General features: G+C 38.5%; 1 pseudogene; it reads right to left on the bottom strand.

Annotated features, from left to right (window-relative positions):
• Positions 1-10,178: 10,178 nt before the first annotated feature.
• LOC102489841 (heterogeneous nuclear ribonucleoprotein A3 pseudogene) lies at positions 10,179-11,326 on the bottom strand (annotated as a pseudogene).
• Positions 11,327-23,842: the final 12,516 nt, after the last annotated feature.

Raw genomic sequence — 23,842 nt, 5'->3', positions numbered from 1 at the left:
AGTGAGAAAGTAAAATCGTTTACAAGTGACTGGAAAAAAAAAAAAAAAAGAAGGAAAAGAAAAACAGCTTAAGTATCCTATGTTCCAGTCTCCCAACTACAACCCATACTACAGAGCTGCTCAGAAGCCTAGAGGTTCCTGGTACTAAAAGATAGAGATGTACCATAGGAAAGAACTAGCCAAAGCTGCTGAAAGAAACAGATAACAATCTTGGGGGGCAGCAGGTGACATAGTGGTTAAGGCACAGGAGTGTCCCATGGCCAACCATGGTTCAAGTCCTGAACCCGGAAGCTTAGAAATCATGCTGGGCATGTGTGCGTGCGTGCCCAAAATTCCAAGACGAGAATGGAGAAGGGATTGTGGCATGGTCATTCTCATGAGGGGTGATTTATCCTTTTCTCTCTGTCTCTCCAGTAAGTGCATGTGTCCTATAGCAAAAATCCCCTCCCACTGAACGAAAGAAATAGATAACAATCTGAATTAATAATATGAGAATTAGAAAAGTATAACAAAGTCAAGATACTTGGGGCTGGTCCAACTTCAGTGGTGAAGGCAGTAGTGTACTGAACTGTAGTGATTGAAGCCACATGGCCAGCTATGGGTTTGGATCCCTAGAAAGTATTTGCCTTTTCTTTCTTAGGGCAATAAATCTCAACCAACACACAGGCTGTACATGTGTCCAAGATCTTGACGGGCTGGATGGCTATGGAAGGGAATTGCAGTGTCATGAGACCCTGTCAAAAGTACTGAGAGAGACAGAGAGAGAGAAAGAGAGAGAGAGAGAGAGAGAGAATGTGCTTTCTCTCATGAATAAAAATGAATTTTTTTGAGAGGTGTTTACTATAGGGCACGTGTGCTCGCTAGAAAGACAGAGACAGAGAGATAGAAAGCAAGAAATCACCCCCCCAGGGAGGATGGCCACGCTGCAATCCCTTCTCCTCCATTCTCCTCTCGGGATCTTGGGCACACACGCACATGCGCCCAGCATGAGTTTTAAGACACCGGGTCCGGGACTCGAACTGCGGTTGACTACATGGGAGTCCAGAGACATAGCCATTACGCTAACTGCTGGCCCCTAAAAATGAATTTTATGTGTGTGTGTGTGTGTGTGTGTGTGTGCGCGTATTGGGGCTAACAGGTCAACAGGTGGCATGGTGGTTAAGATGCTGGATTTCACATGGCCAACTCCACAGTTCAAGTCCCAAACCCAGCTGCTTGGAAAGCACACTGGGCACATGTGTATGCTTGCCTAAAATCCCAAGGAGAGAATGGAGGAGAAGGAAATATGGCATGGCCATCCCCCCTGGGTGGGTATTTCTCACTTTCTCTCCCTCTTTGTCTCTCTCCAGCAAACACATGCACCCTATGGCAAAAATTTGGAAAAAATAAAAAAGATATTGGGGGCTAACAGGTCATTATTTACAAATCTCCCCTTTCACGCAAGTGACTTTTCTGTGTATGACTTTTCTGTGTGGTGGGATCGCCTCCATTTAAGAGTTAATCTAGGTTCACTCTTCTAAGCTTCTGTTTAAACATGTCAAAACAGCTTTCAGAGTTTAGTTGAAAACGTTTTTCTCACTATAGACTTTCTAAAGTCTGGCTTTAAATTCACAGTTGACCAAGGACTTTCTGCCTAGAAAGTATTTGCATTTTCTTCCTTAGGGCAATAAATCTCAACCTTAGGCCTAATCTTTTTGTCAGAGGAAGAAGAGCCATGGTTGACTATGGGAAGAAGAAATTAATTACCAAGAAAATAAAATACTTTAGGTGGTACTTAGACATGATCTCAGGACACAAGAAATGATTATACTCAATTATACCAGACCAGACAGTGGCACAGTGGTAAAGTACCACACTTTGTGAGGCAAGCCCACATGGGAAGGTTCCTGGCTCAAACCTGGAGACTTCCCTGAGTAGGTTGGGTATACATGTGCCCATGATCTAGGGCTCACTGAACGTTGTGAGTAGATCATGGTATCAGGACCCCATTGGAGTTGCTCTCTCTTCTTGCTCTTGGAAGAGATAAATAAATATATCATGAGGACATCCTCAAATCTATAATGTCTGGAGCCTGGGGCTACTTTCTTTCAAAGTCTATCAGGAAGGAACATGTCAGAGCTCAATGTTCTTCCTTTCTCAAGTCAAATGCACAAGACTCCTCACTACCTCTGACTGTATGACCTTGAACACAGGGACTTGTTTTTCCTTGAATTCACTGCTTGCTCTGAATAACACCCTGCACATCGCAGTTGTTTGGCTGCATACAGATCACTGCATTTCTACCACACTATGTGAATCTTTCCTAATCCTTGTCCACCCACAGGAAATTCTTTGGGTTAATCCTTTTGTTAAGGAAGCTAAAAAATAAATTGGAAATTTTTTTGTTCTGTTGCAAAGCCAAACTATTTGTTTAGCAGATAGTGAAATTACTTAAAACATCTATCACAGGCAATGCTTGTTCAAGCATCTACCACAGGCAAAACTATGAAAAACTACAATCGTTTGTTAAGAAATACAAATTATGAAAAGATATGTGACATTAAAAAACACAAAATGTGGGAAGAGGGGGCATAAAGGTGTAGAGTTTGTGTATGCAATAAAAATTGTTACCAACTTAAAGACCCAGTTGTAGTGGCACAGCCAGGAGAACACCACTACATGATACTAGAGTCACATCAGGTGGGTCCCAGGTTCAAATACTGGGTCAACCTAAATGCAATAGGTGTGCCCATATTCCCTGTCATCCCTGCTGGCTGGGAGGCTGTGGGGATGATCTTGGCATGGAAAGACCCTGTCAGGAGTCTCTCTCTCAATAAACAAATAAATGTTAAAAAATATTTTTTGGCGACAGCCTTGTAGTACAATGATTAAGTACTGTACAGAGGAAGCCATTCTCAGTTTCTGTTTTCTATTGGCAATCTGAACTGAGCAGGCGGCTAGATTTCAAAGTATTCAGAAATATGGGGATCCCTATGTGTAAACTCATTCCGAAATGCTAAGATTAAAGTGACCTGATTAAAATGGGGACTGTCCTGCTTTGGTAAATCCATTTATGTTTTCATATCTATTTCTTTAAAATGTTCTTTGCAAACAAAGACCTGGTTGGAATTTTGAGTAGACTCTTGGACCTCTCTGTCATCTCCTATGATTCTTTGAGGGAGGCAGCAAATATCCCATACTTCTATGAAAAGAACACAAGTTTTGGAATCAGGCTGACTTTGGATCATATATGAGCTTCACCACTAACCAGATATGTGACCTTGGATTAGCTAGTTCTCTGAGCCTTAATTTTTCTGTGTGATGAGAATTTTATTTGGGTTCTTGTGTTGATTAATTAAAATATTATGTTTAAAGACCCAGCACATAGTAGGTGCTCAATAAAAGATAGCCATGATGATGTTTATTATGGCACTTAAGTCAGCCAGGAGAAAATGGACTAGGGCAGAAAACTTTCCTTGGGAGAAAGAAAGAAGGTAATGAAAGAGGAATAGACAGAGTTAAAAGTGAAAGTAACGTAGTTTTCAGGAAAATTGGAAGAGACCATGAGTACCAAAGGGTCACCTGGGGAGCTATCCTGGATGCCCAGAATGCCAAGAAATGTTCTTCAGGTCAAAGAAGACAGTTCCAAGATCACTAAAACTTCTGTTTACATTCAAGCAAAAATTCTTCTCAGATTCCCCTCAAAAGGTTCAAGCTAAAGCAACTAGATGTTTCAATAAGTGTGTAGATATCGGGTCTGGGCTCAGAAGCCCTGACTGGGGAACAAGTGGTTTCTGGGCAGTTATGTCCAGAATAGGTCACCAAGCCCTAGGCTACCAGGCTAAGTAAGAGATAAGACTGTTAACTCTTAGGTAGGGAGAATGGAAACCATTATCCCAGAGTAATAGAGAATGAACTCAGGGTGAAAGGTCTAAATTAGAGAGGGTACCTGGCAACTTGGACTGCAGAGGTAGCTGATTTTCTTTGTATTTGTTTGCTATTCAGTAACCATTTTCTTCCATTTAGGTGACAAATTCTTTTTTTTTTCTTTTTTTTTGGGGGGGGGGGGGGGTTTTTGCTTTAGGGCGTGTGCGCTCGCCAGACAGTGACAGAGAGATAGAAAGTGAGAAATCACCCCCCAGGGGGGATGGTCATGCCACAATCCCTTCTCCTCCATTCTCCTCTCGGGATCTTGGGCACACACGCACACGCGCCCGGCGTGAGTTTTAAGCCACCGGGTCCGGGACGCGAACCACGGTCGACTACGTGGGAGTCCAGTGACATAGTCATTACGCTAACTGCTGGTCCTGGTGACAAATTCTTAATACACTTTGGAAAACTGCCTTTACTGATAAAGGTGTGGGCCCTCCTAGGGTTGGCAAATTTAATTTTCTTCCTTTGGACTTTGACTCTTCAGTAGAGATTTAGAAATGATAAATGATTACAGTAAATTCTTCTGAGTAGGAGTGCTTTGCAGAGCCCTTGGCCCAACAGCTCTTGGTTCCAGATCCTGCTGTTTCTTAAATGGATTCTCCAGGTTTCCCTGCAATTCAGAAAGTCACTCAGTATCTTTCTGATGCTGGGACAAGCAGGGTTGTCTATTTTAGAGGGCCGGAAATCAGATCTGTATCACTTACCACTTCTTAAAAAACAATTTCAAGAGAAAAGAAAATGTTGGTGACTACAGAAAGGAATTAATTTCAGTGAGGCCAACACTGAGGAGAAAGCAGACCAGAGTATCATAACCATTTCCTCTGAACTGGACAAGATACAGAACTTATGTGGGAGAAGGAGTCAGTATGAGTATACATCTAGAAGTAAAGGGTAATTTAGTCATTATTTTGGAACAAAATCATGAGAAGTCCTGGTCATTGTCTTCAGGCATGATCTTAAGGAGGCCTGATAGCTTCAGGAAAGCCTGAGGCGCAGTTTTTGTTCTGGGCATACAGGGCAGAACACAGTTTCAGTTCTCTGCAAGGGGCTTAAAGATAGGCAATGATTAAAAAGGCGGCAGGAGCAAAATGGAGTCAATCAAGACAACTCTTAGATACTGTTTGGGGAGCAGCAGAGGGTCTACATGTGGCTTTGCAATGGTTAAGCTGATGAAATCTTCTCAGCTAGTAATGAGGGAGGGGCTGGTGTCATCTTTTGCCGGTCAAACTTCTTTGCCTAATGTCTGTAAAGACTCAGCAAGGTTATCAGTAACTTTCCATGGAGCCATTTTGGTTCTCTTACGGCTTGGTTATAATGACAGTCCCTTTTCTGCTTAAATAACTCAGAGATCGAATCCCAATTGTTCATCCCAGGGACAATGAATCACAACACAGTTAATGTGGGGAAAAAAGCCTCTAAAACCAAAGGGATGATGACAGTCAATGTTAACAACCTTATTCTCTGGGAGAGCTGATTTTTTTAGCTTCACTCCTTCCCTTCAACATTCTCCTCTGTGTTTCGGGTGCTAGAAATCTACAAATTATATTTACTTGTTAGGTGGTTTCCAGTTAGAGTCTGTCAAAAATAGATCTTCAGGAAAAACTAGAAAGAACTAGGAGGAAGTTAGTTACCTTTTGCCTGCCCCTTGATCTGGCAGTAGCAGTAGGCAATCACAGGCTCCAAAAATCTTGTCAGTGAGTCCAGTAGCAAGTTTTTGCAGCTTTAGTAAAGTGAAAATTCTTAGCCTCCTGGAAGGTAACAGCAGCAATGGTTTCAATAACAGCAGCAGCAACCACAGAAGACCCCTGGCAGCCTCAGCAACACAGCTTTTCTGAATTGTGGAATACCGTTGCTGGTACCTCTTGGCCCCCTGAGATTTTATTCTATTTAAAATGCCTAGAGTAATTCTGGTTTTCTGACAGGACATTCAGTGATAACTGAGAATGACTTACTATGAAACTTCTATGTTAACGCGAATATTATCAGTAAGATGTAATGTATGTAATATGGTTAGACAGATTTGTGTTTAAACCTGGCTCTGCCACCTATTAATGTTATCTTGAGAAAGTAACTTAACCAAACCTTAACTTCCTTACATGGGTGACAGAATTCCTTATAGGGATGTTTATATAGATTAAATGATATGATGCATATATAGTGATAATGTATATAAAGTGCCTGGCATTTAATAGACACTCAACAAATTTTAATTTCTTATGTTTCACTCTCCTAACATCTGCCTGATTATGATTGGGATGCATGACCATAGACACAGTCTAGGGGATTTTGCCTAAGTCAAGCTTATCTCAAGAACTAGGGTACAGCAGAAATGGATTATATGACAAAGTCAGATACAGAGGGAAAATTAAGCAGCTGCTGACACGGAGTGTTAAGTGGAATTTCCAGAAAGGGTACTTCAAAGAAAATAAATATAATGCAAAACATTTTTTTTAAATCCCCTACTTAGTAACAACTTAATTCAAATTGTAAATATAGCCCATACTCAGAAAAATGTTGTTTATACTTAAGTGTCGGTTAGATAATCCTTTCAAAGAGAGAAGCTGGCTGCTGATCCTACTGTGGATGTTTCATAATTCACAATTCGCTTAGATTATTTTGACACGTGTGTAGAGAAATTCCACATTTCCTGTCATCTAGTATGAGTCACAGTGGATGTTAAAAGAGAAAATATGTTTTCTTGCAAGGTGACTGTTTGACCCTTGGAAGCACTGGCTCTCTAGGATATAGTGGGTCGTCAGAAAAGTCATGATGCATTTTTGGATAGAAAAACAGAAAAAAAATACATTGTGACTTTTCTGACAATCCAGCGGTATTTGGAGCATTCATGAATGAATGTTTATTGCAGAATTCACTCACAGAAGCAGAGACAGAAAAATGTATGCTATACAAGTAAAAGACAAATAAATAAAAAGAGAGAAACACAGGACGACAAATAAGTGCATTTGTGTTTGTAAGGAACCAAACTCCTTGCATCCAAAGAAGGAATCTTCCACTTGGCTTGGGAAACCAGGAAAGTAACACTCGAAAGGGTCCAGAATGCAGTCAAATTGTAAACAGTAGCTGCATCTGTTTAACTGAATGGATTCTCACAGAGTCACAGTAAGATGAGTCCCAGATAGTACTTCAGAAGCCCTTACTTTTATAGACGCAAAAGGTGTGTTCTGTGAGCTTCTAGGTGGGAAGAGAAGGGTCCCAGAGCCCACAAGCTTATTTGCATATTGACAAAGTAGCTATTGGCGTGTTTTTCTCAGTTGCAGGAAGTAAGATACAGCAACATTCATACACGCCAAATGAAGTTATATTGTCAAAAGATTAAAAATGGAATTAGTGGGGCTGGTAGGTGGCATGGTGACTAAGGTGCTGGACTACTATATGGCTGACCACTGTTTGAGTCCCAGGCGTGGTGGCTTGCTTTCTCACTTTCCCTCTCTCTCTTTCTGTCTTTCCCTGGTTAAATTAAAATATAATAATAAATAAATAAAATTTTAAAATTCTTTAAAAAATGGAATTAGTTCTGGCAAAGCATTATGTATGTAAGCTTTCAAATTCAATGAGACTCATAACATTATAAAATACACATTACAAAAATCCCCCGGCTTTGCAGCTAGCCAGGATCACAGGTACACTCATGATATGCCTGGCATTTTGATGTGGACCTGGGATGCCACATGGTCTCCAGCATTATATAATAGGCCTTCACCATTTTTCTCTTTCATGATAGAGAATGTGTATGTATGTATGAAAGAGAGAGAAAGAGAGAAAGAGAGAAGCACTCTCAACAGGGGCTTGTTACACCAGAACCCCCTTGCATAGCCTTCAAGCTCCTCAGAATGTTCAGTGCCTAGCACATGCCTGGTAGATTTTCAGGCTGACCTGAGGATCTAAACTATGACTGGGTATATGGCTTCCACCACAGGAGTCCAATATGCTGCAGGCTGTGCCACCTAGGCTGGGCTTTCATCATAATCTTAACTGTCATTAACTACAAATGATCATAAAGGACTCACTTTTTGAAGAAAGTGCATAAAATGAGGAAAAATTACAGCTCCCATCTGTCCTAGCAAATGTTAAACCGTATTGGCCTGAGAAGGCTACCATACTCATACACTTGAGTTCTTATAAACAAACCACAACCTCATATGGGAGTCTACTTCCTTAACAAATGGATAAGTCATACAGCCATGCTGCAGTCAATCACAGTCTACCCTTTAAATTATGTTGGTAAAGGCAAATGCCAAGCTGCAACCAATCAAGTTGTTTCTGTACCTCATGACCTTCACTTTCATTTACTTATATCACTTTCTATTTCCTGTCCATAAGAGCTATTGAACCATGTGGCATCTCAGAGTTCCTTGGAAACCATTCTGGGGGCTGCCCAATCCATGAATCATGTTGCTTGACTGTACTCTGCTAAATTAGATTTGTCTAATGTTTCTCTTTTAACATGAGGAACAGAGATAGAGATTGGCCTAGAAAATCCATGTCTTGAAATCCAGTCCAATGATCTTTCCAGTTTCCCTAGAATAACTAAAAGTAATATTAAAAGGTATTTCAATAAGATGCCCTGCATGTGTCTGATGAGTAGATTTCATTTTTCCTTGAAAAGAGAGTTGTAATAGGTGGTCTAAATTTGTATTAGACGCATTTTCCTGGCTTTCTTCTTACCTCATTAGTGGCCCATTTTTGTCTTGGTTGTTAAATCTACAATTCTTTCCCATCCTTTACTACTGGAATGATTCAGGGTTTGATATTCATGTTTCTGCTCCTCTCTGTCTACATTACCTTATTAAGCAACCTCATAAAGTCCATTTTTTTTCCATTAATAATGCCTGACCACATATATGCCAGACTCCAAATGTACATATTCAGTAGCACACTTGCATTTCCACTTGAATATGACTAATAGATACCTTGCATTTAATGTGGCCCCAAATGAACTCTTCATTTTCTCTTCCCACCCAAGTCACTCTGAACCTATTCCTTTATATCTCAGTGAATGATATCTTCTATACTACTTGGGAAGCTAAAAATCTTGAAATTATCACTAATGTACACTTTCTCTCATACTTCACCTGCAATTTGTTATAAATCCTGCTGCCTCCATCTTCAAAATCCACTCCAAATAAAAATACTGCCATGCCTTTGTCTAAGCCATGATCATTAATTGCTTGGGTTATCACAATAGCCCAATAATTGAACTCCGTTTTTATTGTCTGATCCATCTCTTCAAGTCTTTTCTCTATACAACATCCATTATATGTGTGTGTATATATATATATATATTATATATATATAATATATATACATGTGTATATATACATATATATAATATACATATAATATATATGTATAATACACACACACACATATATATATATATGTATATATATACTTTTTTTTTGGTGTGGGAGAGGGAGAGATTTTTTGCTATGGGGCGTGTGTGTGCTTGCCAGAGAGACAGAGACAGTAAGCAAGAAGTCATCCCCCAGAGGAATGTCTATGCTGCAATCCCTTCTCCATTCTCCTCTTGGGATTTTGGGTATGCATGCACACATGCACAGTGTGAATTTTAAGCCATCGGGTCTGGGACTCAAACCACAGTCAACTACATGAAAGTCCAGCGACGTAACCATTACACCATCTGCTGGTCCCCAGAATAATTATTTTATAATGTAAGTCATGTAATGTCAAAGATCCTCCAATAGATCCCCATCATGCATAAAATGAAGCTTGAGTTCAGGGACCAGCAGGTTGGTTACGTTACTGGACTCCCACATGGCTGACCTTGGTTTGAGTCTCAGACCTGGTGGCTTGCTTGCTTGCTTGCTTGCTTTCTTTCTTTCTTTCTTTCTTTTATTTTTTGAAAAGTTAAAAATTCCTTAATTTTTTGTTCCTGGTACCACTACCACAATTTACAGGGCAATATACCTGATGTAATGAAAAGAAAAAGAAAAAGACAAAGCTACAACAGATAAAAGACCTCAGGAATGTACATCTAATTGACACTACATTGCATGCATCAACAGCTGCACTTTTTGCAAACTGTGGCTATGACAGTCCTGAACAAGAAGGGTTTCCTGTTTAAACTGCAGTAACTTTTCTGACTATGGATCATCGTTCCTCCTGCGGCGGATTTTTTACAGTTCCTCTAATGCATTTGGGACGACTGTCTCAAAGTAACCTGCAGCTTTCCTGACAACTCCTCACTTTCTCTCCTGCTAAGAACTGTAGCTCTTTTCTACTGCTTTTAGAACTTCCTGCTACCATATCCACCACTTCCACCACCAGATCCATAACCACCACCATAAGGACTGCCCGAGCTTCTTCTACCAAAACTGCTTCCTTTCACAGGTCCATAATTTGATTGCTGTTGTCCACTATAATTACCCAAATCACTATAGTTTCCACCACCACAATAGTTACCACCGCCAAAATTTCCTCCTTCATTGTAACCATCATATCCTCCACCACCACCATATCCACCACATCCACCACCTTGGTTTCCATATCCTGGTCCACCACCACCATAGCCACCTCTACTGCTATAACCAGGACCACCACCATAGTTGCCACCGTCACCTCCAAATCCATTATACCCACTATCACCTCCTCCATAACTACCTCTGCTGCCACCACCTCTACACCATAGCTTCCTCTTCCACCAAAGTTTCCACCATGACCAAAATTTACCTCCACCTCCAGAGTTTCATCCACGACCCATAAAGTTGCCAGATCTACCTCCATGACCTCTTTGTGATCCAGCAGACTGCATCTCTTGTTTAGAAAGAGTCTTTTTCACTTCACAATTATGCCCACTAATAGTGTGGTATTTCTGAACAACGATTTTATCAACTGTATCATGATCATCAAAAGTTACAAAAGCAAATCCTCTCTTTTTCCCACTCTGTCGATCTTCCGTAACTTTTATGGTTTCAATCTTGCCAAACTTTTCAAAGTAGTCTCTCAAATTATATTCTTTTGTATCTTCTTTAATACCACCAACAAAAATTTTTTTCACTGTTAGATGGGCACCAGGCTTTACAGAAAGAATCCTCTCTAGAAACAGTTCTCTTTGGTTCCACTACACATCCATCAACTTTGTGTGGCCAGCACACATTGCTGCATCCACCTCTTCAACACATGAGTCAGTCATGAAACCAAAGCCCCTGGAACATTTTGTTTGGGGGTCTCTCATTACTGCACAATCTATACATGTGCCCCATTTCTAAAAATGTCCTCTAAAACTATCATGTGTAGTTTCAAAGCTCAGACCACCAATAAACAGTTTTCTCAACTGCGTGGGTTCCTTTGGATCATGACCCTCCTCCCTCCCAAGGTGGTGGCGATGGTCGGAGTTGGGCAGGGGGTGACCAGGTGGCAGTTTTACCTCCATTTTGAGACTGGACTTGCCCCTTCCAACTTGAGTTCAATATCCTGGTGGCTTGCTTTCTCACTTTATCTTTCTTTCTCTGTCTCTCTCTCTCATCAAATTGTAAAAAAAATGTCAATAAATAAAGTTAAATAAATAATTTTTTTAAAAAAATGAAACCTGAGTTCTTATCATGGATTCTTGCTCCCTCCATGGCTCTCTCTCCTACCCCTCTCTTTCTCATGCATTGGTCTCAGCCTAAGTGTGTTCAAGCTCTTCCATGGACAAACATGATCCTGCTTTGAGGTCTCTGCATAATTTGTTCTCTCTGCCTAGAGCTCTTCTCCAAGATATACAGGCAGCTTTCCCTGCATTCATTCTAGTCTCTGCTTGAATGTTACTTATCTAAAGAAGCCTTCCCTGACCATCTTTTTTTTTTTTTCTTTTCTTTTTGTTTGCTTTGTTTGCTATAGGGCGCATGCATGCATTCACTAGAGAGACAGAGAGAAAATGAGAGAGACAGAAAGTGAGAAATCATTCCCCAGGGAGGATGGCTACCCCTCAATTCCTTTCCCTCCATTATTCTCTTGGAATTTTGGGCACACACGTACACACAACTGGCATGTTTTTCAAGTCAGAAGGTCAAAGATTCAAACTGCATAGTTAGTCATGGTGTAGGATTTATGCCACCTGACTAGCTCAACCATCCTTTTTAAAATAGCAGATCCTGATATACCGTGTGTTTTATCTGACTTTATTTTTCTTCATTACATTTACCACACCAGATAGTATACCATGTATCATTAATATTTTTCTATAGTTTTTTTTCCCCCTCACTAGAGAATAAGAGTTCTAAGGCCAAGGACTTGTTTGACATGTTTACTGCCATATTCTGTATGTATAGACTGTGCTTTGTACTTCATAAGCATTCAGTAAATATTTTTGATCAAATGAATGCATAAAGTTGTGAAAAGAACAGACTTATTACAACTTATTTTTTTTCCAAAGAATGCATTTGCATTAGGCAATAAACAGAGATACTGGTGTTTTCAGCATAATTTTTAGACCTCTGAATATCATAATATGTAACACTGAGAATCTGAGGAAAGAAAGCAGCAAAATGTATAAATTATACTCATTCATTCAACAAATATTTATTGAGTGCTTACTTTGTGGCAAGCTCTGTTCTAAGCATTGGGGCTACAATAGTGAATGAAATATGCAAAAGCCCTTGCACTTGGGGAGCTTATTGTTATGTAGGAAATAAAGCAATCAACAAGATCATGTAGTATATATGCAATATACTAAAAAGCAATAGCCCAAGAAAAAAATGGAAAGAAACATTATAGGCTAAATACACAGAATTCATCAATAGATTAATTATAAATAAAATTTTTAAAACTGAGAGAAAATTCAATGATGAAAAATACTTTAAAAATGTATTTATAGTGTTATCTTCCGAATGAGCATCTCTAGACACAATAAAAGCTGCAAGAGAATAACTGCTATAAAAGGTCCAGACAGGGCCAGCATATGGCATAGTGGTTAAGTTGCTGGACTCCCACATGGCTGACAGTGGTTTGAGTCCTAGACCACGTGGCTTAAAAATCACTCCGGGCACATGTGCATATGTGCCCAAGATCCCAGGAGGAGAATGGATGAGAAGGGATCGTGGTATGCCGTGGGGGTGATTTCTCACTTTCCCTCTCACTGTCTCTGTCTTTCTCTCTCTCTCCAGTGAGTGCATGCACACTATGCAAAAACCTCTTAAAAAAAAAAGTCAAGACGGTGGTTAATTACATGAGGAAAGATAGAGTTAAGATGGAGTGCATAGAAGGGACTTCTGAGATGGTGACAAGATTCTTTTTCTGAGCTGGGAAGTAGTTACAGGATGTTCACCTTAAAATGGTTCATCAAGCTATATGTTTATTTTGAGTAAATATCTGCATCTGTGTTTTCTTTTATAATGAAAAGATTAACCAAAAAAAAAAAAAAAAAGGCAGCTAAGGAAAGGGAAAAAACCCACTCCCACTCCCAATGAGACAATTACAAAAAACAAATACCAGATGTAACTGAATAGTGAACAAAAATAGGAAGATACTCAGGACAATCAACATTTTATTCAGTAAAAGAACAAAAGTTAATTTGCTGTTGTGTGGATGTGTCTTTTAGCTATGTGGGATAGCTAAAGCTCTGAGAGAAAACCTATAATCTTAAAGGGAAAACAAAACAAAGCAAAACAAAAGGAACCAGCAGATGGTGTAATGATTATATCTCTGGACTCCCTCATAGTCAACCATGGTTCAACCCTGGACCCAGCAGCTTAAAAAACTCACTCCGGGTACATGTGTGTACATGTGTGTGCATGTGTGTGCATGTGTGTGCATGCTCAAAATCCTAAGAGGAGAATGGAAGAGAAGAGATTGCAGCATGGTCATCTGCCTTGGGGGGGTGATTGCTCACTTTCTGTCTCTCTATCTCTGTCTCTCCAGTGAGCGCACATACCCTATAACAAAAATCTATCTAAAAAAGTACCTAATTGTCTCAAACTATCCAGGTTCACAAGTGAAAAAAAAGAAATGACTTGTAGTCTTACTATGATAATTAGCTTTACATGTTATGGCATGACTTCTAAACATCCACTGTGTTGTGAAGAAGCTTGCCATTAGCTGTAAGGACGACACCCTTCTGATCCTCTCACTTCCAGCCTCATTCTTCTGGTCTGGTGAAAAATAACATCCTTCACATGGATATTGGTGAAAGCTTTGCTTCAAACAACTTTAATTTGTAGTGATGTTCTCAATTATATACTCAGATCCTTTAGTATTTAGAACCCCAACTTGACGTGTGCTTTTTTTGACTGAGTCAGAGGCAGACCAATTTAGGAACAGTTTTGTTCTTTGGTTTTATAATACATTTGTAGTTCATAGCTTTTACCATGACCTCACATCACTGGGTAGGTCACCTCCAAATCATATCTCCTCACATCACCCCAAAATCATATAGCCTGGTTTTTTTTAAAAAAAAAAATCAGAAGCTTGACTATTTCCCAAAAGTTATTTTCCTTTTAACCTAAGGTCTCCCTCTTCAGCTGTAAGTTACTATTTAATTTTGCCTCTTACCCTTTTCTGTTTCTTTCCAAAATCAAAACTTTTTAAAAATGAGGTTAACCTTTCTGCATAGTCTATGCCCTGCCTGTCTTTCCTGTTGATTCACATGATTATTATCAGGTATTTATCAACTGGTCTCCATTTCCCATAACATTCACTGCTTCCATCCATTGTCATCATTATGTCCCCACTTCAAAATGTGCAGGTTTCATCTGGTAATAACCTCAAGAAAACTTGGGCTTATGAATGACATGGACTTTGAGAGGAACAGATCAATACATCGAACTTCTCATTTATTTAGGGTAGTTGTACTTAAATAAAAATCTTAAATGAGAAGGTTGACAGCATCCACAGTAAGCCATGGCTGAAAATGGATGTTCATGTCCTAGAGCAACAGTTAGAGGATGTTACATGGGTTAGGGAGCCCATATGATCCAGCAATCCCAATCCTGAGTATCTACCCAAAAGACAGGAGAATGCTTAATTGGTGAAATGCTTGCACATCTATGTTTATTGAGGCACTATTCACAATTGCTAAGACATTGAAACAACCCAAATGTCCACGAACAGAAGAATGGATTGAAAAAGTGTGGCACAAATACTCTATGGAATACTACTTAGCCATAAAAAAAACCAAGACCCTAGCTTTTGATAGAAAGTGGACAAATAATGAAAGATTTATTGCTGAGTGAAGCAAGCCAGTATATGACAGAAAGACATTATGTCTCCACTTAATATATACCTACTGCTGGCACTCTCTGGCTGTAACTGAACTATTAGAGGATATAGAAACATGGAAAATGGTTATAGATACCAGATACAGTGTGGGAAGAGGGTGGGAGAAGGAGGAGAGTGTGAAGAAAGACATTAAAGAGAAAAATAGAGAGGCAAGACATTTATGGGACACAGAAATGGATTATTATCTGTTGATGATAATGTGTATAATATCCCCAACTGGACTGGTGTGAATTGTATTCATGTTGGAAAATTCACTTTACAAGTTAAGTGATATATAGTGATAGAATGTATAAAAGAAATCAAAAGGAAATAAAATACATTTAAAAAAAGATTTTTGTAATTTTCTTTGTAAAAGTCTTAGTTAGTTAGGTTAATCCCTAGGTATCTTATACATTTTGCAGCTGTGGTAAAAGGGATTCCTTTGTTCAGTTCTACCTCGGTCAACTTGTTCATATAGAAATGCTATAGATTTTGGATGTTGATTTTGTATCCTGCCACTTTACTGTATTCATTTATTACTTTGAGAAGTTTTTTCATGGAAACCTTTGGGTCTTCTAAGTATACCACCATGTCATCTGCAAATAAAAATATTTTCAACTCTTCTTTGCCTACTTGAGTGCCTTTTTCATTATTCCCTTTTCTGATTGGATTGGCTGAGACTTTTAGCAGTATATTGAAAAGTAGTGCAGAAAGTGGGCAGCCTTATCTAGTACCAGTTTTTAGCGGAAAACCTTTTAGCTTTTCCCCATTCAGTATAATGTTAGCTATACGTTTTTCATATATTATGCTTTTGATTCTGTAAAGGCTTGATTTATGCCCTATCATATGATCAATCTTTGAAAAGGTTGCATGTGGGTATGAGAAAAAGGTGTATTTTGTGGTCTTAGGGTGGAAAGTTCTATAGGTGTCTGTCAAGTCCATTTGATTATTTTTTGCTATTTTTTGTCTAGAGAGTCTGTCTAAAGGAGATGATGGAGTGTTGAGATTCCCAAGGCTGAAAGTGTTGCAACATATCACTCCTTTTAGCTGTAGCAGCCTTTCCTTCGCATATTAAGGTGTACCTGACTTGGTTGCATAGATTTATAAGCATTATGTCTTCATAATGAATTAGCCCTTTTACCACTATATAATGCCCTACTTTGTCTCTTCTTACATTTTTGGTCTTAAAGCCTATTTTGTCGAAATCAGTATCACAACTTTAGCCCTTTGTTGATTTCTGTTTGCATGGAATATCTTTTTCCAGTCCTTCCCTTTTTGCCTATGTATGTCTTTATTTATAAGGTGCATTTCTTATAGGCAAAAGATAGAGGCTTTCTGGTTTTTGTTGTTGTTGTTGTTTGTTTGTTTTTGTTTGTTTGTTTTCCATTCAGCTAATCTGTGTCTCTTAATTGAAGAATTTAATCCACTCATGTTCAATGTTATTATCAATATTTCTGGACATGTTCCTTCCATTGAGTGAGCCATTTTCTTGGTTGTTTTTTGTTCTCTTATATCTATCTGATGTTAGTTTTCCTGATAAACACTCCCTACAGAACTTCTTGAAGAGTTGGTCTGGAGTTGGTAAATTCTTTCAGGTTTTGTTTACCTGAGAATGTTTTACTCTTTTTTTCCCAATTGAAGGATAATCTTGCTGGGTATAGTAATCTTGGTTGAAATTGTTTTTCATTTAATATTTTAACTATATTTCCCTATTCTTTCCTTGCCTGCATTATTTATGATGAGGGGTCCGATGTTAACCTGATGGGATAACCTTTGTAAGTAACTTAACATTTCTCTCTTGCCAATTTTAGCATCTTGTCTTTGTCTGTGGTTTTAGACAGCCTGCCTAAGATGTGTCGTGGAGAAGATCTTCTTGGGTTGATTCTATTTGGGCTCCTTTGTATTTCTTGGGTCTAGATATTTTAATATCTCTCTAGGTTTGGAAAATTTCTTTCAGAATTTCTTGTAATAAATTATCAGTGCCCTTATTATTTTTTTCACCTTCTAGGATAAAGTTATCTGGATGTTTGGGCACTTAATCGTATTTAGTATTTTTGTATATTGTCCTCACTTTTTTTTCTTTTTGGTTTTCTCAGTTTCTTAGATAATTTTTTTCTTTTCTTTTTTTAAATTAAAATTTATTTGTTTACATTCATTTGCTATACATCATTATAGCAATCAAAATGAGATTTTCAAACCAGAATACACTGTATATTGGCTCAATCAAGCACATCAACATATGTGTTATTGTCAAAAAATAATTTTCCATTTTTTGTTTGCTGTATATTATACTTTTTTTCCCATCCTTGATACCCTATCTCTCACCCTCTGCCATCTCCCATCCTCCCTCCCACACTGTCTCTGGTATCCATGGTTTTTGTCTAGGCCTTCCCTCACCCCACATTTTATTGATTCACTGAAGTTTTTTGGTAGATAAATAAAATAATTAAAGAAAAAAAAGTTAGTAAATTACCTAATTTTGTGCCATTGGTAAATCACAGAGAATTTGCCTTCTCTCAAATGACTTGTATATAGGTCTGCCTATTTTCAATTTGAACTCAATTTTGGTTTTAGGTGCTATATTTTATTTTTAATATAAATAAATATTTATGTTTTTATATATATATAATAAAATAATATATTTTATTTATTTTTTAAATCTCCAGTTTTTAAAAATTAATTAATTTATTTACATTTAATCACATCTTTACAGTGTACAATATTTCTTTTTCCAGCACAAATACTACGCATGTCAGTCAAGCCAAAGATATTACTCTATAACTTATCAGAAAATAGTTTCTCATTTTTTTGTCAATTAAGCATACTTTTACTTTTTCTTCCTTCTCCCTTCTCCCTTCCATACTAAACTTTTTTTCTATAATTTATTGATTCACAAAATATGTTAATCTAAACAGATGGGCAAAACTAGAATCTAGTCACAAGTGTCCTGTAATTTACTTCACAGCATACAAAATGTGATTTCCCATCCAGAATATACTGCATAGTGGCTTAATCATGCATGTTATTGTCAAAAATTTTCCATTTCTAGTTTCATATGTGTATATATATACATTTTTTTTCCTTTTTCTGACCCTCTGCCCTTTCCCACCCTCTTCCCACATTACCTCCGATGTCTACAGGTGTCTTCCATTCTTTTCCCTCACACATTTTATTGATCATACAATTTCTTAAATAATCTAACTACTTTCAATAGCAAATTCAGCTGGTAATTTCTAGAAAAGCAGCTTTAACTACTTTCAAAGGCAAGGTCACTTGGTAAATTGAAGAAAAGCAGTTTTAACTTAAATCAAAGAAATACTAAGGAACTTTTCTTAAAACTTAAAGCCAGGAAAGAGGTTAGAATTCTGTCCAAATGGTAGGTACATGAACCTATCGACAGCTCAAGACTGAACACAAATCCTTACTTTTCCTGACACAGCACTCCGTTGAGAACTTCTTGGATATCTGGTCTGGTGCTGGTAAATTCTTTCAGGTTTTCTTTATCTGAGAATGTTCTTGTCTTTTCATCCCACATGAAAGATAATCTTGCCGGGTACAGTATTCTTGGTTGAAATTGCTTTTCCCTTAACACTTTGAATACATTTTCCAATTCTTTCCTTGCTTGTATTGTTTCTGATGAGAGGTCTACTGTTATCCTGATGGGATATCCTTTGTAGGTAAATTGATGTTTCTCTCTTGCCAGTCTTAGTATCTTGTCTTTGTCTGTGGTTTTGGTCAATCTGGTTATAATGAGTCTTGCAGAAGATCTTCTTGGGTTGATTCTATTTGGGGTTCTTTGTATTTCTTGGGACTGGATCTTTGAGTGCCTCTCTAGGTTTGGAAAGTTTTCTTGCAGGATTTCATGGAATAGATTACCAATATTCTTATGAATCTCTTTGCATTCTGGAGTACCAGTTATCTGGATGTCAGTGTTTGGACATTTGATGGTATCCAATATTTCTCATATATTATTCTCATTTCTTTGAGCCACTTTCTCAGTCTTCATGGTTGATTTTTCTAGGTCAGTCATTTTCTCTTCTATGTCTGAGATTCTATTTTTCGTATGATCTAATCTGCTTTTAATACTTTCAAGGGAGATTTTGACTTCTTGTTTTATAGCCGTCATCTCTAACAGGTCCCTATGATTCTTTTTTAAAGCGTGTAATTCCTCTTTTAGATCTTGCAAGAATTTCCTCACCTCCTGGAACTCGTCATCTCCTTTCTCTTTTCTCTTTTGGAGTCCATTGTCTCTCTTCTCCTCCATCTCAGTTAGCTTCCCCATTATGAATATTCTAAATTCTTTATCAGACATTTCCATTATTTCCATTGAACTGTCCGTGGATGAAGAGGAGCTATTCTTTTCCCTGGGAGGAGAGGTATTTTCTTGCTTTCCCATATTTCTTGTGGTCCTGCAGTGATTTCTAGTCATCTTATGGATGGTGGGTTTCTTCCGAATTCTTGAAGTTCAATCTGAGCATTCAGGACCGTGCAGAAAGAGGTGATCTGGAATGTCTTTGCCATTCAGTTTTTATCTTTTTGCGCAGCAGATTCAGTAGATATTGAGGAATATGTTGACCCTAATAGTATTTGGATGTTTGACTAAAGTTCCATTATATCTGTCATTCAGGTTTGTGGGCTGGAGGCTGAATTATCAGTAGGAAATCTTCATTTCTCTTTTACCCTGAAATCACTAGTTCTCAGGAGCTATCTATAGTTTATTTTTAAAAGTAATTTCAAACACAATGTAAATGTACATTACAGATATTGTGGCAATTTCAATAAGGAATTACATGAGGTTATTTACATGTTGGTATATATATATGTATATATGTGTATATATACATATATATTAGTGTGTGTATATACACACAAAGATGTAGATACATACAGATGCAGATACACATAGAAACACTACAAAATAAATTACAGTATGATAATTTACTGACAATCATTTTAATCATATTTATTACTTAATTTGTCACATTAGTGGCTGCAGAGAAGCTCCTAGTGGGAGCAGCAGGTTGAGTAGTATTCAAGGTGCTGGACTCTCATGTGGTCAACTGCAGTTTGAGTCCCGGACGCAATGGCTTGAAACTCACACCTTGTACATGTGCTTGTATGCCCAGTATCCTGACTGGAGAATGGAAGGAAAGGAACTGTGGCATGGCCATACCTCTGGAGTGTAATTTCTCACTTTCTGTCTCTCTGCCTCTCTGGCAAGCACATGCACCCTTAGGGCAAAAATCTCTCCAAAACAAAACAAAAAAAAGAGGCTGCTTCCAGCTGGAGGCTGTGTAGCAGATACCCATGGCTCACCCCTCTCCCACTCACCTTTGAACTCTCAGGTATGTAGTTTGATACTTTGAGAGGACCTTTTGCCATTCCCCACCCCATCCAGACATCCGTTCTTGTTCAGGGAGCTTGAACTGCAAAGAGACAGTGGCTTATCCCCTCCCATGTGCCTCAGAATTCTAAGATTTCAGTGTTTTCTGAAGTGTGCTGTGCATTCTCTTCTCTGTTCCTGAATTAAAGCTCAGCAGCTCAGTCTCAGGCACACCTATTCTCTAGAAACAGGGAGGACTGAATCATCCAAGACCAATAACAACAGTGTAGGTTGCTGGTGAGCATCAGGGAGGTAGAACAGCAGAGAAATCACCAATTACCTACTCCTGCCCACCTTTGAAGCTCAGAATTAACTCGAAGAATTTGGAAGAAACATATAAATCACCAGATTACTAGAAACCATCACAGAGGCTCAAGAAATAGGAGCGACCAACAAAATATCTCTCCCCCAAGGGAAAACATCAGTTCTTCATCATCCACACGCAACACAATGGAACTCATGGAAATGTCAGATAAACAGTTCAGAATATTTATAGTGACAACACTAAATGACATGCAAGAGAAAAGGACAACAAGCTCCAGAGAATGAGGAAATCCTTTCATGATTTGAAAGAAGAAATAGATGCTGTAAAAAAGAATCACATGGAATTGTTAGAGATGAAGGCTGTGTTACTGGAAATTAAAACCTCCTTCAAAAGTATTAAAAGCAGGGAACCAGCAGTTAGCGTAATGGCTATGTCGCTGGACTCCCACGTAGTCGATCGTGGTTCGCATCCTGGACCCGGTGGCTTAAAACTCACGCCAGGCGCATGTGCGTGCGTGCCCAAGATTCCGAGAGGAGAATGGAGGAGAAGGGATTGCGGCGTGACCATCCCCCCCTGGGGGGTGATTTCTCACTTTCTGTCTCTATGTCTCTCTCTGTCTGTCTGGCGAGCGCACGCGCCCTATAGCAAAAATCTCTCCAAAAAAAAAAAAAAGTATTAAAAGCAGATTAGTTTATGCAGAAAATTTAATCTCAAATGTAGAAGACAAAACCTCTGATCTAGAAAATAATTATCTAGCTGAGATAATTCAGGGGAATTATCTAGCTGAGTGATTTCAGTGGAAAAAAAGAAATGAAGATTTTCTATTGATAATTCAGCCTCTAACCTACAAACTCAAGTGGAGAGACAAGGGGCGGGGCTTCAGAAGAAGATACCTTCATGGCTCCTGAGAACTAGTGATTTCAGGGAAAAAAGAGAAATGAAGATTTTTCTACTGATAATTCAGCCTCCAGCCCACAAAATCGAGTGGTAAGAAGTCCCTCATGCCTTCTCTCTGTCTCTGTCTCTATCTCTGTCTCTCTCTGACTCTGTCTCTGTCTTCTCATTTTTTTGTAAAATTTTTTAAGGTAGGGGCCAGCAGTGGTGTGGTGGTTAAAGGTGCTGGACTCCCACATGGCTGACCTCGGTTGAAGTCCCAGACCTGGCAGCTTGCTTTCTCACTGTCTCTCTCACTCTCTCTCTCACTCTATCCCTCTATGGTCAAATAAAAATAAATAAATAAAAGGATAAAGATAAATAAAATAATTAAAGAAAAAATTAAAAAAAATTTTTAACGTATTTTCTCAGCTTTCAGCCCCTCCTTTACCTTTATCTGGTTAATAATCCCCTCTCCCCTTCCCATCCAGGAGAAGAAAGGGGCAGGCCTTCAGAAGAAGACTCCTTCATGGCTCCTGAGAACTAGTGATTTTTCCATCTTTTGCTTTTTTTAAGAAAAATAACTTTTTGGTTTTTAAAGAAGATTTTCTATTGATAATTCAGCCTCTAACCTACAAACTCAAGTGGAGAGACAAGGGGCGGGGCTTCAGAAGAAGATACCTTCATGGCTCCTGAGAACTAGTGATTTCAGGGAAAAAAGAGAAATGAAGATTTTTCTACTGATAATTCAGCCTCCAGCCCACAAAATCGAGTGGTAAGAAGTCCCTCATGCCTTCTCTCTGTCTCTGTCTCTATCTCTGTCTCTCTCTGACTCTGTCTCTGTCTTCTCATTTTTTTGTAAAATTTTTTAAGGTAGGGGCCAGCAGGTGGTGTGGTGGTTAAAGGTGCTGGACTCCCACATGGCTGACCTCGGTTGAAGTCCCAGACCTGGCAGCTTGCTTTCTCACTTTCTCTCTCACTCTCTCTCTCACTCTATCCCTCTATGGTCAAATAAAAATAAATAAATAAATGGATAAAGATAAATAAAATAATTAAAGAAAAAATTAAAAAAAATTTTTAACGTATTTTCTCAGCTTTCAGCCCCTCCTTTACCTTTATCTGGTTAATAATCCCCTCTCCCCTTCCCATCCAGGAGAAGAAAGGGGCAGGCCTTCAGAAGAAGACTCCTTCATGGCTCCTGAGAACTAGTGATTTTTCCATTTTTTGCTTTTTTTAAGAAAAATAACTTTTTGGTTTTTAAATATTTTCCTTCTTTTTTTCTCTGTTTCTTGGTACTTCTTGTTGTTGCTTTCCCTCTCTCTCTCTCTGATTCCTTTTCTTCTTCTTTAATCTCACCTCTCTGCTCTTCAATCTCCATTCACTGTGTTTCTAAACAGATCTAAGGGAACTATAACATCCAAATACTATTAGGGTCAACATATTCCTCAATATCTACTGAATCTGCTGCGCAAAAAGATAAAAACTGAATGGCAAAGACATTCCAGATCACCTCTTTCTGCACGGTCCTGAATGCTCAGATTGAACTTCAAGAATTCGGAAGAAACCCACCATCCATAAGATGACTAGAAATCACTGCAGGACCACAAGAAATATGGGAAAGCAAGAAAATACCTCTCCTCCCAGGGAAAAGAATAGCTCCTCTTCATCCACGGACAGTTCAATGGAAATAATGGAAGTGTCTGATAAAGAATTTAGAAAATTCATAATGGGGAAGCTAACTGAGATGGAGGAGAAGAGAGACAATGGACTCCAAAAGAGAAAAGAGAAAGGAGATGACGAGTTCCAGGAGGTGAGGAAATTCTTGCAAGATCTAAAAGAGGAATTACACGCTTTAAAAAAGAATCATAGGGACCTGTTAGAGATGACGGCTATAAAACAAGAAGTCAAAATCTCCCTTGAAAGTATTAAAAGCAGATTAGATCATACGAAAAATAGAATCTCAGACATAGAAGAGAAAATGACTGACCTAGAAAAATCAACCATGAAGACTGAGAAAGTGGCTCAAAGAAATGAGAATAATATATGAGAAATATTGGATACCATCAAATGTCCAAACACTCAGATAATTAGAATCCCAGAAGGCAAAGAGATTCATAAGAGCATTGATAATCTATTCCATGAAATCCTGCAAGAAAACTTTCCAAACCTAGAGAGGCACTCAAAGATCCAGT

Source organism: Tupaia chinensis, unplaced genomic scaffold (assembly GCF_000334495.1).
Source record: "Tupaia chinensis unplaced genomic scaffold, TupChi_1.0 Scaffold000121_1, whole genome shotgun sequence".
In the NCBI taxonomy this organism is placed as follows: domain Eukaryota; kingdom Metazoa; phylum Chordata; class Mammalia; order Scandentia; family Tupaiidae; genus Tupaia; species Tupaia belangeri.
This window is presented reverse-complemented; position numbering and strand designations above follow the sequence as displayed.